General features: G+C 41.7%; 1 pseudogene; it reads right to left on the minus strand.

The window, feature by feature from the left end:
- The window catches only part of LOC132366298 (uncharacterized), a 93,325-nt pseudogene extending 77,257 nt beyond the window's left edge, over positions 1 to 16,068 (minus strand).
- Positions 16,069 to 17,792: the final 1,724 nt, after the last annotated feature.

The following is a 17,792-nucleotide window of genomic DNA, read 5'->3' on the forward strand; positions in this document are numbered from 1 at the left end:
AGGAATCAGACTCCCTGACTTCAGACTATACTACAAAGCTACAGTAATCAAGACAATATGGTACTGGCACAAAAACAGAAACATAGATCAATGGAACAAGATAGAAAGCCCAGAGATTAACCCACGCACCTATGGTCAACTAATCTATGACAAAGGAGGCAAAGATATACAATGGAGAAAAGACAGTCTCTTCAATAAGTGGTGCTGGGAAAACTGGACAGCTACATGTAAAAGAATGAAATTAGAATACTCCCTAACACCATACACAAAAATAAACTCAAAATGGATTAGAGACCTAAATATAAGACTGGACACTATAAAACTCTTAGAGGAAAACATAGGAAGAACACTCTTTGACATAAATCACAGCAAGATCTTTTTTGATCCACCTCCTAGAGTAATGGAAATAAAAACAAAAATAAACAAATGGGACCTAATGAAACTTCAAAGCTTTTGCACAGCAAAGGAAACCATAAACAAGACGAAAAGACAACCCTCAGATTGGGAGAAAATATTTGCAAATGAATCAACGGACAAAGGATTAATCTCCAAAATATATAAACAGCTCATTCAGCTCAATATCAAAGAAACAAACACCCCAATCCAAAAATGGGCAGAAGACCTAAATAGACATTTCTCCAAAGAAGACATACAGATGGCCACGAAGCACATGAAAAGATGCTCAACATCACTAATTATTAGAGAAATGCAAATCAAAACTACAATGAGGTATCACCTCACTCCTGTTAGAATGGGCATCATCAGAAAATCTGCAAACAACAAATGCTGGAGAGGGTGTGGTGAAAAGGGAACCCTCTTGCACTGTTGGTGGGAATGTAAATTGATACAGCCACTATGGAGAACAATATGGAGGTTCCTTAAAAAACTAAAAATAGAATTACCATATGACCCAGCAATCCCACTACTGGGCATATACCCAGAGAAAACCGTAATTCAAAAAGACACATGCACCCGAATGTTCATTGCAGCACTATTTACAATAGCCAGGTCATGGAAGCAACCTAAATGCCCATCAACAGACGAATGGCTAAAGAAGATGTGGTACATATATACAATGGAATATTACTCAGCCATAAAAAGGAACGAAATTGAGTCATTTGTTGAGACGTGGATGGATCTAGAGACTGTCATACAGAGTGAAGTAAGTCAGAAAGAGAAAAACAAATATCGTATATTAATGCATGTATGCGGAACCTAGAAAAATGGTACAGATGAGCCAGTTTGCAGGGCAGAAGTTGAGACACAGATGTAGAGAATGGACATATGGACACCAAGGGGGGAAAACTGCGGTGGGGTGGGGATGGTGGTGTGCTGAATTGGGCGATTGGGATTGACATGTATACACTGATGTGTATAAAACTGATGCCTAATAAGAACCTGCAGTATAAAAAAACAAACAACTAATACTAAACTTTCATTGGGTTATTTGTATGGAAACATGTTAATATAAATGTTTCAGACATTACATGAAATTTCTAAAAATCTTATATTTGTATTTGTATGGAAATATGTATGGAAATATGTTAATATAAATGTTTCAGACATTACATGAAATTTCTAAAAATCATATTTGTATTTGTATGGAAATATGTATGGAAATATGTTAATACAAATGTTTCAGACATTACATGAAATTTCTAAAAATCAAAAAAAAAAAAAAAAAGAAACAAGAAAAATGTCAAATAAACAATCTAACCTTACACCTAAAGGAACTAGAGAAAGAAAAAACACAAAACCCAAAGTTAGTAGAAGGAAAGAAATCATAAAGATCAGAGCAGAAATAAATGAAATAGAAACAAAGAAAACAATAGCAAAGATCAATAAAACTAAAAGCTGGTTCTTTGAGAAGATAAACAAAATTGATAAACCATTAGCCAGACTCATCAAGAAAAAGAAGGAGAGGACTCAAATCAATAAAATTAAAAATAAAAAAGGAGAAGTTACAACAGACACCGCAGAAACACAAAGCATCCTAAGAGACTACTGCAAGCAACTCTATGCAAATAAAATGGACAACCTGGAAGAAATGGACAAATTCTTAGAGAGGTATAACCTTCCAAGACTGAACCAGGAAGAAATAGAAAATATGAACAGACCAATCACAAGTAATGAAATTGAAACTGTGATTAAAAATCTTTCAACAAACAAAAGTCCAGGACCAGATGGCTTCACGGGTAAATTCTATCAAACATTTAGAGAAGAGCTAACACCCATCCTTCTCAAACTCTTCCAAAAAATTGCGGAGGAAGGAACACTCCCCAAACTCATTCTATGAGGCCACCATCACCCTGATACCAAAACCAGACAAAGATACTACGAAAAAAGAAATTTACAGGCCAATATCACTGATGAATATAGATGCAAAAATCCTCAACAAAATACTAGCAAACAGAATCCAACAACACATTAAAGGAATCATACACCATGATCAAGTGGGATTTATCCCAGGGATGCAAGGATTCTTCAATATATGCAAATCAATCAATGTGATACACCATATTAACAAATTGAAGAAGGAAAACCATATGATCATCTCAATAGATGCAGAAAAAGCTTTTGACAAAATTCAACACCCATTTATGATAAAAACTCTCCAGAAAGTGGGCATAGAGGGAACCTACCTCAACATAATAAAGGCCATATACGACAAACCCACAGCAAACATCATTCTCAATGGTGAAAAACTGAAAGCATTTCCTCTAAGATCAGGAACAAGACAAGGATGTCCACTCTCACCACTATTATTCAACATAGTTTTGGGAGTTCTAGCCACAGCAATCAGAGAAGAAAAAGAAATAAAAGGAATACAAATTGGAATAGAAGAAGTAAAACTGTCACTGTTTGCAGATGACATGATACTATACATAGAGAATCCTAAAGATGCCACCAGAAAATTAGTAGAGCTAATCAATGAATTTGGTAAAGTTGCAGGATTCAAAATTAATGCACAGAAATCTCTTGCATTCCTATATACTAATGATGAAAAATCTGAAAGAGAAATTAAGGAAACACTCCCATTTACCATTGCAACAAAAAGAATAAAATACCTAGGAATAAACCTACCTAGGGAGACAAAAGACCTGTATGCAGAAAACTATAAGACACTGATGAAAGAAATTAAAGATGATACCAACAGATGGAGAGATATCCCATGTTCTTGGATTGGAAGAATCAGTATTGTGAAAATGACTATACTACCCAAAACAATCTACTGATTCAATGCAATCCCTATCAAATTACCAATGGCATTTTTTACGGAACTAGAACAAAAAATCTTAAAATTTCTATGGAGACACAAAAGACCCTGAAAAGCCAAAGCAGTCTTGAGGGGAAAAAGCAGAGCTGGAGGAATCAGACGCCCTAACTTCACACTATACTACAAAGCTACAGTAGTCAAGACAATATGGTACTGGCACAAAAACAGAAATATAGATCAATGGAACAAGATAGAAAGCCCAGAGATAAACCCACACACCTATGGTCAGCTAATCTATGACAAAGGAGGCAAAGATATACAATGGAGAAAAGACAGTCTCTTCAATAAGTGGTGCTGGGAAAACTGGACAGCTACATGTAAAAGAATGAAATTAGAACACTTGCTAACACCATACACAAAAATAAACTCAAAATGGATTAAAGACCTAAATGTAAGACTGGACACTATAAAACTCTTAGAGGAGAACATAGGAAGAACATTCTATGACATAAATCACAGCAAGATCTTTTTTGATCCACCTCCTAGAGCAATGGAAATAAAAACAAAAATAAATAAATGGGACCTAATGAAACTTCAAAGCTTTTGCACGGCAAAGGAAACCATAAACAGGGCGAAAAGACAACCCTTAGAATGGGAGAAAATATTTGCAAACAAACCAACAGACAAAGGATTAATCTCCAGAATATATAAACAGCTCATGCAGCTCAATATTAAAAAAACAAACAACCCAATCCAAAAATGGGCAGAAGACCTAAATAGACATTTCTCCAAAGAAAACATACAGATGGCCAAGAAGTCCATGAAAAGCTGCTCAACATCACTAGTTATTAGAGAAATGCAAATCAAAACTACAATGAGGTATCACCTCACACCAGTTAGAATGGGCATCATCAGAAAATCTACAAACAATGAATGCTGGAGAGGGTGTGGAGAAAAGGGAACCCTCTTGCACTGTTGGTGGGAATGTAAATTGACACAACCACTATGGAGAACAGTATGGAGGTTCCTTAAAAAACTAAAAATAGAATTACCATATGATCCAGCAATCCCACTACTGGGCATATACCCAGAGAAAACCATAATTCAAAAAGATACATGCACCCCAATGTTCATTGCAGCACTATTTACAATAGCCAGGTCATGGAAGCAACCTAAATGCCCATCGACAGACAAATGGATAAAGAAGATGTGGCACATATATACAATGGAATATTACTCAGCCATAAAAAGGAACGAAATTGGGTCATTTGTCAAGACGTGGATGGATCTAGAGACTGTCATACAGAGTGAAGTAAGTCTGAAAGAGAAAAACAAATATCATATGTTAACGCATACATGTCGAACCTAGAAAAATGGTACAGATGAACCAGTTTGCAGGGCAGAAATAGAGACACAGATGTAGAGAACAAACGTATGGACACCAAGGGGGGGAAGCTGTGGGGGGGTGGGGATGGTGGTGGGATGAATTGGGCGATTGGGATTGACATGTATACACTGATGTGTATTAAATGGATGACTAATAAGAACCTGCTGTATAAAAAAATAAATAAAATTAAATTAAAAAAAAAAAAACACACGGTCTCAAAACTCCTGTATTATTATGAGATTCTGGACTTAGTATTTCTCAAACCATCGTTTCGACTGGAATGAACAGGCTGCACGAGGAAGCTTAAAAATAAATTTTTAAAAAAGCAGACAAGTTTCTACCAGGGTTACTATCAAGGCCAGGCAACATGTGCCTGTAAGTGTGTTACTCGTGCCTGCCAGCATATCACCTGAAAGTGCTATCTTTAGGCAGGGCGGGAAGTGACACAGAAGAAAGGGGGGCTGTGGTCTTACCCACTTCAACAAGCACCAGGACCGTCTACCAGAACAGCACACCCCAGGCTCTGGGATAATTGTGAGCCCACCTTCAGCAGCTTGCTATCAATTCAGTGTGAGTGCTGTTTTGTAAACAGGTCTAATTTGGTTTTAAATTTTAATCCATAAAGTCATTACTAAAGGACTCCAGGCTGCTGAAATGATGAACCAACTGCTTCTAAAGCAGACAGAAAGGCACGATCACCAGTCAGGGCTTTCTGTCCTCAGCTCCCTTCTTGGCCTTCAGTATTCCTCACGTCTCTCAATTCCTTCTCAGCAAAGTGCTGACTTTCCCTGTGCATGGTCTCCCACTCACCCAAGATTTTCTGTTGCTCTCCGCACGTTCTCTCTGTCTCTGTCTGTGTCTCTGTGTCTGTCTGTCTGTGTGAATGTGTCTGTGTGTCCCTCTCTGTCTTTCTCTGACACCATGTCTCTCTGTCTCTGTCTTTCACACAGACACACACGCGCGCACACACACACATATACACTTTCACACACGGAAGTTCTTTGTCTCTTTCTGACCCGGTATTGCAGTCACTGACCCCTTTGCTATTCCAATTTAATCTACTTCTCTAACATAAACATTCTTCTTTAACAAAAAGCTCAGGCTGACTGATCTCGGGGAGAGAAATTGTCTTAAAGAGCTAATGGCAGGGAACATAGCTGACCGACAGATGGACTGACCAACCCAAGGGACCGCCAGCATCTCAGCTCTTGCCCTCCTTTGCGTACTGGTTCTCATGGGTGATTATCCAGAAGAAGAGAGGGTTTTTTCAATGGAGAAATCAAAAGATGGAACTTTCAAAACACGGCGTACGATAACATTTGGTTTCTTTAACGAACTATGTTTCAAACCCGATTCTAAGGGATTGATGAATTTTAACCCTTTATGTTCACCCTTCATAACAACGCCGTGAGGATGGTATTACACCTCTCCTCCATTTCCCAGGAGACAAGCAGAGAGAGGTCAGGCAACTTGCCCCAAGTCACACAACTAGAAAGTGACTACCAGGATTTCCACCCAGATAGTCTGTCTCCAGAGTCCATGCTTTTAACCGCTAGACTCTGATGCTTCTTATTTGATTGACTGCGTTTTTGTCTAATTAACAGAGAGGAAATTTTGCATTCATATTTTATGCATTCTATCTACTATTAAAGCCAAGTTTTCTCTATCAGGGAAAATAGATGAGTGATTTACCCTAGTGGGTAATTATTACCGTATTTACCCTATTGAATAAATATTTATTCTACTGTGCAAATCAGTTATTGCTCAAAAATCCTGTTTATGGCCCCCACCGTTAACAACACGTGTTGACTAGAGAGATTCTACGTAAACCTCTCACCTTCTTTCACTCCATTCCTTTTGTCAGTCCACATACCTAACCATATACAGTTCCCTTTCCAAAAAGCAGCTTCTTGATGAACCATTTGCAAGGACTTTGCCCTACCGCTCAGTGAGGGTTCGTAGCAACCCAGAGCAGCCGGGCCAATATCGCCCTGAAGACCCAACACAGAGGCCCAGGAAGCTTCCCTAGAGAAGAATCCATGTTGATCTCGAAACTCTCCATGTTCTGTGCTGCTCTCTGATAATCTACCTCACTTCGTTTGATTCAAAGTGAAAGTGGGCAAAATAAACCCTCGACCATTTGGCAAAGCCAGGAGAGACGGTCCGTTCTTTTCTGTAATAATAATATTTTCTGTTCTGCAGGACTGGTGTTTTCAGTGACGTTTCTTCCAAAGTATGCTTCGTTTTAGGATCTTAAAAGCCAAAGGCCCCAGGATTATTTTCCCTTTCAAAAATAGATGGTTCTGCTTTTCATTTAAGGTACGGTTTAGAAAGCAGCAGCAGTGAAACCAATTAACTAATTGGAAATCACTTAATGACTGTGGCAGCATTTCGGAATTCTAGTGTCGGTTCACAGCAGTCAAGAGAAATTGCTTTCCAATATTATGATAAGGTAAGCAAGCTGTGGAGGTCTCACCCAGGGCGGCCGAAGGCTGCTGTGAGAGACAATAAGCTCTAATCCACCCACCAAAGTGACGGAGATGTTATAGCATGGAACTCAGTCATTGGAAAGTAAGCAAAACATAAAAATCCAAAGATATGCAAAGATCTGCTGAGAATAAATGTGTGGCTATAGTTCCTTGCTATGATTTTTGAGAGCTTCCAATCTTCACATAGATATTATGCGGTTGAAACTGCTCTCTCTGAGAGAGCCAGACATGTGGGGAGGGAGAGGTGACAGGAGGAGGAGAAAAAAATAAGAGAGTAAATGTTCACCCGACAACAATTGTCTAATTAATTGTTTTAATATGAATAGAGTCCTTGTTCACATTAGGGAAATAATCTAGTTAATTGCTCAGTTAACAAAGCCAGAGAAAATAAATTACCCCAAACACAATATTTTATCTGTTTGCCATTTGCTTGTTCCAAGGTAGTAAGTTCTCTTAGCATATCTCTAAATAGCAAAGTTCATGAGAACCAAAATCATCACTGCCGAAAACAGTACCAGCCATCTCTAACAGTACACCTAATTCCTTTTTACTTTATTTTAAAGGAAAAGCACAGGGATACACATAGGCCTAGGTGGTTTTAAATCGCTTTGTGGTGGACCATTGGTTCTCATTTCTCCTAGGCCTCAGAATTATTTTGTGAGTATGGCAAATCTCTTCACCTCTCTTTGCCTTAGTTTACTCGGCTGTAAAATGCCCGACGCCTATTCGAAGAAACAGGTATTCAGAGGATGGTTGAATTCTGCAAACATAGAGCCAGGCTGCTACAAATTCTTCCGGCAATAACAAACTTTTACTTTTTCTTCCCCAAGGATACAGTAAGTTTGGGCAACAAAGACTCTGTCCCTGAGATATTTACTGTTGTTTTCATCAACAGAAATTCTCTACACATGCTTGTCACTCCACGGCCAGCATGTGGGTTTCACCTAGACCCCAGCTTTATTAACTCTGTAACGTGAACAGTGTAGATGCCTTCTCCACTGGCTACCACCTTAGATGCTTGCTTTGTACCCGGTCATGACCCAAAGGAAGGAAGACATTCTCTTTTCAGGCTGCAGCAGGAAGAAAGACAAGTGCCACTCACACAAATCGCAATGCCAACCATTAACCCGCCAGACCATAGGACCACGCTAGCCCTGATCTCCCACCTGCCCCAGTTATCAGGTGCTCATTCAAAGCACGCTCCACTTTGTAGAGCCTCATGCCTGGAGGTTCTTCACCCACGAGACACCCAGGACAAGGAGGGCAACATTAAAACTATAATAAAGGGACTTCCCTGGTGGTCCAGCGGTTAAGAATCCGCCTTCCAATGTAGGGGACGCCGGTTCGATCCCTGGTCGTGGAACTGAGATCCCGCATGCCACGGGGCAGCTAAGCCTGCACACTCTAGAGCCCGCGTGCCGCAACTACTGAGCCCACACGCTCGAGAGCCCGCGCGCCACAACTACAGAGTAGCCTGCATGCTGCAATGAAGATCCCGCGTGCTGCAGCTAAGACCCTATACAGCCAAATAATAAATAAACTTTTTTTTTTAAACTATAATAAACTGATGATTCTTCCTTTAAAACAACGCTTTGTTCTGACTTGGGGGGGGAAACAATTGTTTAACTTATTGCCTTTCTTGGGATTTCATTTCTAACCTGCATTCTAGCAAATGACATCCTACTAATACCAAGATTATATCAAGACAAGAGGGCTGATAAACTAATTTTAACTACCAGTGAAGATAATAAGTAAAGCAGAACATGGAATGTAATGATATACTGGGGAAGCCACCGAACCCAGAATTTCCTGAATGTGAGTCGAACTCATGAAATAAGAGGGAAACATTTTCATCTTCTTAATAAAAGAAAAACCTCCAAAATATCAAAGGAGAAAAACCCCTGCAAATGAACCTTTCAGATTGATTCAGAACATTTTCCAAGATGAGGCACCTGAAGAAAAACACGTGATTCAGGATGATAGCATCCTGAAACTTCTCTGTCCCACTTATGGCACGTTGCTCGCTGACCCAAAGGTGAGGCTCTACCCACAAAGACAGGCTGAATGCCAACTTGTACAGCCTCATTTGCAAAGCTCGGCACTCTAGAGCTTAAACGTCCCCGCTTAACAAATGGTGAGCAATTTAGTCCATTGCATGTAGATGAGACAAAGGCCAAAGTCTAACAATAGCTAACCCTCTCTCTGAGTCCTTGAATTAACGAATGTTATTACAAAAAGAAAATATACTTTTATCTAGGTTGTTCCTTTTTCCCTCTGCTGTCTTCTGTGGCTTTGCCTATAAGCTCACGGTTTGTAGTTAAATTGGACAATTACTGAGCGAGAAGTGAATAATTAATGAACAGTGGCCGTAGATGTTTGGGAAACTGTGACCCAATCATCGAACGGAGAACTGAACCACTGAAATAAATGACTTGTTCCGCTCATTACCTGATCAGCATTTGTTTAGAGGTTCCTAGGTGCCCTATCAAAATTCTAATCAGTTCTATTTAAATTACATTTTTTGCACTGCATTGTTATAAATGCTAATTCATGCCTAGAATGGAACAGCTTCATTTCTTACCTCCTGAAGAAATGGATGAATAAAAACATACTTCTACGGGGCATAAAAGATGATCAAGGGTTCAGTGACGATTGGATTTGGCACGTGACGATTGGATTTGGCACTTGCCAAATCACATCCTGAAACTCGGAGCTGAAGCTTTAGGGGACAACAAGGACATTCAGATCTTCCCACAACAAAGCCGTCCCCGTGAGGAGGCAGAGGACTGTCACTGGGGACTTCCTGCTCTTGGGGACAGGAGCAGCTTTGGGGAGTGAGGAAGAAAAAGAAAGGGAAGTTGTTACCGCCTGAGAAAAATGATCCCCAAAATCTTAAAAGCAGATGGTTATTTCAGAATCTCTGGGCCACTTCCCTGCATTGAGAATTTCTCCCAACCTGGTACCCCATCTGTTTTTGCCAAGATGTCCACGTCCACCAGCTTGCAGGAGGTGACCGAGGTACCATAGCAAATGGTTCCCCCATATCTCCTTCTACAGTTAGTTCGGCCTCCTCTTAGTGCCACTCTAAGCAGTGAGAGATGCTCCAGCCGAGAAGAGACAGAAGCATAAGTTTTACTCTGACATTCGAACCCAGGCCACCTTATAGCCTATAGGGTGGCCAGACGGGCCCGAGTCATTTGGGACGTAGAAAACCTCCGAAGGGAAAGAAGATTCAGAATGGTGTTCTAGAAATTGCTAGAAACCTCCTAATGAGACCACAAAAGTCCTACTTGTGAAACTGCTTTGATAACACAACGCTCCTCGCCCATCCCAGGCCTGGCGTCTGTGGAAGCCAGGGAGCCTGCCTTCGCCCTGCATCAGAGTCAGAATTCATTGCTGGCAGTTTCTCCTAAGCTGAGGAATTACCTTGAGGGGATTGAACTTCCAAGTGCAAGTCAGCAGCTGCTGGGAAGGCTGGGGCCACCTCAATCATCCCGCCGCGCCCCGAGTCTCTTGTGGAGAGAGGCCCAGGCGAGGCCCGATCAGCCCGGCTTAGGGCTGCCTGGCCGGGGGTGGAAAACACAGGTTCACACAAGCGTTTAACCTCTTTTAAGCAGTGCAATGTGGCTGAGGCTTAACGCAAGGCTGGAACATTTTCGAGCTTATTAGCACCTCGATATCCTGTGCTTGTAGCTGAGGAAGGTGTGTGATGGGGAAGGGGGTGCCGCTGGGAGGGGAGAGGGCGGGTCAGAGCCCTGAACAAGAGACTGTTTTCTCGTTTTCTGAGAGCCGCTGGGAAAAGGTGAAGCTTGCTCTCTAAATATTTCTCCTTTTAAACAGAAACGGTATTTTCCAGATCTCAAGGCTAATCACTTAATGGGAAAGAAGAGAAGAGAATCGCTTTTGTTCATCTTCCGTGAAACCCATCCGTTAGTTTGAAAGCAAAATTTCTCCAGGAAATACCTACGTGAGGGTGGTGTTTCTACAAGCTCTCAGGGTTGGGGAAGAGGGAGCAGAGATGGGACAAGTAAGGCAGAGCAGGAACAGCTGTGTTCCAGTCACTGTCTGGGAGAAGATGGTCATCAGCTGGGACACAGGGGCTGCAAAGCTTTTGGCGGTGGAATCGGTCCTCGGGGAGAAAGTGACCAGGGCGAAAGTGATGAGGGCACCTCCCCCCAACCTTCCGAGGGGGGATCAAGAAGCACGCCTCCCGCTCCAGGGCTGAGACCAATCCTAAAGGGGGTCTTTTTAGAGAAATTAAGCTGCACGGTGATGTATCTCAGACTTGCTTAAATGATGATAATAATGGATACAATTATTTCTAGTATTCATAAAAATCTCTCATCCTCCTTCAAAGTGCTTCGAACTAACCCCCAGTCAAAGCTATAAGATGGGAGCACGTTTGGGTAAAAGCCTCACTGCCATTCCTACCACCAGATGAGCCTACAACCCACCTGCCACATGCCTGCTTGAGAAGCTGAGTCCTAGAGAGTATTTCTGGCCGAATTCTTGGTATCACTTCCATGTGAGTTCTAGAATTTCAATTTTCTAATCTGAAAAAAAGAAAATTAGGTCACTAGGGGAATACGTACTGTCTGTTTCTTCCCACATTTTCTCAGATGGTGATGCTTGATCACCACTGCGATTACCTTCTTATTTTCATTTCTGGATTGTAACATTAACTGATTGGCCACAATTTTCCTGACTCTATCCACAATGAATGATACGGGGGTTTCATGCAATCATAGTTACCACTGACTGCATGTCAATCATTTGTCTTTTCATTTCAAATGGTGATGTCCTCAATCAAAATGTCACTCATAGAAATATGGGACAAGAGGTCAAATGAGAAGATACATTCCATTTGTGAGATGACTGACCTTTTTAACATATCAGTTGAGCCTCCAGCCATATCAGTTATAAAAATATTGAACAAATCCAAAGGTAGAGTCCTGTGACGTGTCACCTGGAGATTTCATTCCAGATTAAAGTCAGTCATTAGTCAACGTTACATATATCCTTTTGTTCAACCTTTTTAGCAATTACTTAAAAGATGAAATAGAAGTGGCTATTTGTTAAACTTGAAGATGGCACAAAGCTGGAAGAGACAGTTAATATTTCGGATTCCACATGACTCAAAAATCCTTGCCAGGCTGGCAATGGGGGAAATTTAATATAAGATATCACAGGAATAAAGGTAACCCTGCACTCAGGTTCAAAAAGCCATTTTAGGTACATTTTACCAGCAATCATGTGGAAAAACCAGTGAGATTCTTACTTTGCTATAGAATCAGTATAAGCCAGTGTGATACGGCTGCCCCAAAATGCTAATTCTATTTTAGATGATGTTAATAGGTATCTAGTCCAAAACAAGAGAGGTAACAGTTCTGTTGTTCAGTGGTCAAACATCACAACATGAGGGAAAAAATGTAATACAACATCTTTCACCACCTATGTGACTTTGAACAAGTCATGTGATTTAAGCCCTAGTGTTCTTATCTGAAAATGGAAATAATAATACCTGACAACCATATTCCCATGAAACTGTTGTAAAATCAAATGAGACAGTTTCCATGAAAGTGTTTTGAAAGTTATAATGTATCACTACACTGGACATCTGCTGGTGGTTACCCAAAATCATCCACCTCTGTCAATAGATGTAATCCAACTCTCCTTTGGGGAACCTCCCCTTTACTGTGTAGTGGGCCCTAATTGGCTAAGGCCACAGGAGTTGGTTTAGAAATGGGCACATGGCCCAATCAGGGCCAAGGAGACTGTGCTATAGCTTTCGACAAAAAAGAAGCTCTTGTTCCTTTGCTGTATTTGGTCATAGAAGAAAGTGAGTCTTGGGATAGCATCCTATTACCCAGAAAGGAGTCCACCTGAAGATGAGGCTGATACACAAGGAAAGAAGAAATGAAAGAGACAAGAAATGAATGACCTCGTGTCACATTCTGGATCAGACACTTCCCCCAGAGGAAGCCAGCATCCCTCTGGACTGCACTGTATTCTGAGACCACGTATCCCATTTTTCAGGTCAGATTGAACAAGGTGTTTCCGTCACTTGCAACAGGAAGTGTCCTATGACTGTGCATCTGTTTAAATGTCTTGGAAACCCCAGTTATTCAAATATATGGCAAAACTACCTGAGAGCGTTTTCAAATGGAGATACACAGGTATTTGCAACAAAAATGAAATCTGCGTTTAGACTGTGTTAGACTGTGAGGATTGTTAGAGACCTTTGTTAAGATGGTTACATCGCTATGATAGATTGTGTTTCCCAGCACAAGCAAAATTTCATTATTGACTATGCCTTGGATTCTAAGCCTTATATAAGGAATTGCATGAAAATTTTGTTCTGAAAAGAATTCTTTAGCATTCTGCCTCTGGAAAAGCCAATTTTCCAGCCTACCCCACCTTGTCTTCCTTGTCTTCCTGCTGAGCTGATAGCCAGATCTCCAACTAAAATAGCAGTGAAAAAAATAAATAAATAAATAAATAAAATAGCAGTGCCCATCTCTGATTAATGGGACCTTTCTCCCCACCTTTTTTAATGGCTTCCTCCCATTGCGATTTCAATCAAAACATTGCTGGGAATCCCTCCTGGTGCCTCTCCAGGACCACTTCTATTGCCATTTTTTATATACTCTTCCTCAAGAAGAGAAAAGCCAAAGAAATGTCTCCACACTCCAAGGCTGAAATCAATGTGGAAGGTGAAGAAACGATTGTATTTTCCAGCCAGAAAGGGCTGATAGCCATCAACTGGTCCAGGGGTCGGCCGTGGGCTAAATCCAGCCCACCTGATTTTTATTTACAGGTGTTCTTGTAAATAAAACTTTGTTTGAATACAGTCATGCCTATTTGTTACATACCGTCCTCGGCCACTTTCATGCTATGATGGCAGCGTTCAGTAGTCAAACAAAGACTGTAGGGCCCCAAGAGACTAAAATATTTATATCTGGCCTTTTATAGAAAAAAAGTTTGCAATCTTCTTATCTAGTCCAATCATTTAGTTTTTAAAAAGAAGCGTAGGTCAGGAATTCCCTGGCGGTCCAGTGGTTAGGACTTGGCTCTTTCACTTGCCAGGGACTGGGTTCCATCCTGAGTCAGGGAACTAAAATACCACAAGCCGCATGGCATGACCAAAAAAAAAAAAAAAAAAAGGAAGAAGCGGCAGCAGCTTAGGCCCACAAAGGCTAGCTAATAGGAGATGAGAGGCCAAACCCAAATCTGTCCCACGTGGTGGTGTTTTCACATTCTCCTCTTATCCATCTACTAGATTATAGGTGCCCTGTAGGCAGGGATTGGGCCTTGTGTTTCTGTGGTATCGCAAACAATGGAGGCTGAATACTGAAGTCATCATGAAAACTGGTGAACTAAATGCAAAGGGATTGAGAAAACAAGGGATTCCTTGAGAGATTTCTCTTCTGTGTAACCCATCTCCCCTCCTGCTTCCACAGGAGGCCTCCACAGCCTCCAAGTATGTGTCGCCACAAACCAGTCCTTCTCCCGTTACACATCAAACTACTATCTGTAAGAGCATCTTGCAAATGACATAATAGTATCCACCTCCCAGAAATGAGACAAAGTGTGTAAAGCAGGCAGCACCGTGCTTGGCATGTGTTAAACTCTCAAAGAACGGTCGTTTCTTTACCATCATCATCATCAAACTGGAGGCATCCCGAGATATGCCTGGGTATTGGAGGGGATATGTAATTACTGAAATGGGGATTTATTTCTCTTAGATCCTTCCACAAGTAACAGGAAAAATACGAGAAGTTGGGGTCCCAATGCTCAACTTCTGCAAACAATTGAATTCACTCTCAATCGCCATCACCCAAGGAAATCAGAGCACAAGTGGGGGAACGTTCTCTCAGATTCCAACAGTAGCTGTGGCACTGGACGGAGAGAAGGAAGATTCTTTCCCTGAGGCTAAGACACTGCAAATGTCAACACATAATGAACTGGGGAAAAACTTAGAAGTGTATCAAACAGCATGTGTATAGTATGGGTCCAATTGTGGCCGAGAACGTTTGTCCCGATCCTCTGTACGGTGAGAATGGTCCCACCCGATACCAGGGGCTCCCCTCCGGCCACACAGGCCCCTGTCTGATCTGCCTAACACTCCCTTCTTTAGATTTTATGGCCATAACCCTCAGTCAATAGGAATTTGTTGTCACTGCTCTACAACATACCATGTACGTTGCACGAAAGACTTTTAACTGTGGGCAAAGTATCTTTGCCATTCATGCCATCCTTTTGCCAAAGACTTATGCTCATAGTATTATTCTGCATTTTTGATAGTTCCTAATATGGACGTCAGAAAGAAAAAATAAGCTTTATAACCTCATGCCGGAGGAAACAGCTTGGTACTCCTCTACCACCACCCCTCTCTTTCTGATCTAAGATGGCAGGTGGCAATCCTCCTTTGGACGAACGCCCCTTTAGAACCTAAGACGGACGTTGAGAGCAATGGGGTCTACCATCTCCCCTATCCAATTGCTTTTTTTGCTGCTAATCACAGGGAGTAAAAATTGTCCAGGGTTGCTCAGCCCATATCAGGCACGGACCCCTACACGTGGCCCTCTGTGATGTGCTAAACTCGTGCGCTTACGCCTTGGCAGCCAGAAAACAGGACTGGGGCTAAGCACCAGTAAACTCCCACATTAAGAGGGTCTCTCCCACCCCACGCCCCACTCCGACTGCCGCCATCTGTGTGTGTTCTTTGCTACATAAGAACTCAAAACGAGTGGCAGGCCTGGGCTTATTAACCATCTTTGAGTAGCGTCCGTACCTGCCTCATCACAATTATCGTCACCAAACGAGGCAACTTCACATTGAGAATGGATGTGCTTCACAGCCAGCACCAAATGTCTCTCCTTCTGCCCTTTTTCATCTTCCCGATCAATCAGAACATGTGAAACTCCCAAATGAGAAGTAAACACACGGCCCGGGTTCCTTTCATCTCCTAACATATGTCACGAAGGGGAAAAGGAAAAAACCCTCTTCCCATCTTCAATCAGCCATTCGTTCGTTCTCTGCAACTTGAACCTGAGGCTGAAAGGGATGCGTGGGGGGCTGTGTGGAGGAGGGCTGCTCTGGGCGGACACCTGCAAGGTAATAGGTATTCGCCGCCTACCTGAGCCTGGGAGTCTTTACGTCCCCCGAGAGCACTTTGGTATTTATATATAATGAGATCATTACCAGGCAGCTATTCCAATTGTATTCAGACTTTAATATTTCTTGAAGAAAAAAAAAAAAAAATAGCATACAAAAGGGTTTGAGATGCCAAGTCAATCAGACGTGCTGTTGATGGAGAATTATTCAAGTGCAAGCCAGAACAGGAAAAAGAGAAAAAAATCATTTCAAAGAGGTTTCTGTCAAAGCCGAGTTCTCCTGTGATGACGCTGCCAGTGAATGAGCCAAAGTGTCCAGAGGTGAGGAAGGAAAATAACAACTAGCAGAGGACTGAGCTGTGTATAGGATTAAAAACCAGGCGTGTTCCAGCCTAAGCGTTCAAGCAGGTAGGGCAGGGCCTCCCGCCGAGCGGGCTCCCACCCCAGCGTTCAGTGGGTAATTAGACCAGGGAAGCTGGCTAGACTCGCTGGCTAGACCCGCTGGCAGTGTCTCGTGGAGCAGTCAGGTGTTGGGAATTAACCCTTGTGGGGTGATGTCTCCTTTTGTGATTGAACACAGGTGGCTAGCAAGGTAGGCGAGACAAGTCCTTTCTCTTTTCACAAGCAGCTTTACTTTAAAGAAGGGACTTTCTCACCATCCCTGTGGCCTCTTCAGGGAAGAGAGTAAGGCAGGATTTGCTTTCCCTTTGTTCCCATTCAGACAAAATGGCTAGACGTTCAGTGTCCCCCCCCCCCCCCCGCTAATCAAATATTCTGGCTGAGGTTTAATAAACCATCCTCTGTTTTCAGCAAATTAGAAAATCAAATGAAAGAAATTGAACGCTAAGACTGAACCAAAAGGCACCTCTCTTTGATAATCCAGACGGCCTCTCAGGATTATTCTAAGCCTTGGGTGACAATTATGAAAATTGTTCATCACTGCCCAGCACTTTTAGAAATACACGTTGCTAATATGAGCTCTCTGGATGTTTGAGCTTTGGATAAACATGAACTGACGCATTCATTTCTAGCATCTATGGTTTATCCTGAGATTATAAATACAGGGAGAGGATCATCTTAGCTCTTAGCTCTCGGTCCTGAACTGCAGATGGGAGTCAGCAGGTAGAGCAGGAATGAAGGCTTGTCATCACAAGAAATGTGAAATTAAAGGAATCGGGGTCTTTTTATGGTGATTGTAAAGCACCCATTATTTTTCCCCTAGCATTTCCTAACAAGCTAAACCCAAATAGCATTGGAAGAAAATTTACAAAGTGTACATGCTGTCCACTGGGCCCCCAAGCTTGATTCTAGCATAGAGCTGGTAGGTTTTTTATTATTTGTATTATCCTACCTTCAAGAGGTATCTTGTCAATGGTTACTAGTCTGGTAAAATCGTTAAGGCTATTTTATAGATCCTAGTCTTGGCATGTGGCCAACACTGAGAAATCAGTTTGTAAGAGAAAGAAAGGAAGGGAAGGAGGATGGTGATCTCATGTCTCCATGAACTATAGCCAGCTCCACCATAATCTACATTCTGTAGGCAAAGAATTGCATTAAAATAGTCCTAATTTAAAAGAGACTTA

The sequence above is a fragment of the Balaenoptera ricei genome, chromosome 5, assembly GCF_028023285.1.
Source record: "Balaenoptera ricei isolate mBalRic1 chromosome 5, mBalRic1.hap2, whole genome shotgun sequence".
Classification (NCBI taxonomy): Eukaryota; Metazoa; Chordata; class Mammalia; order Artiodactyla; family Balaenopteridae; genus Balaenoptera; species Balaenoptera ricei.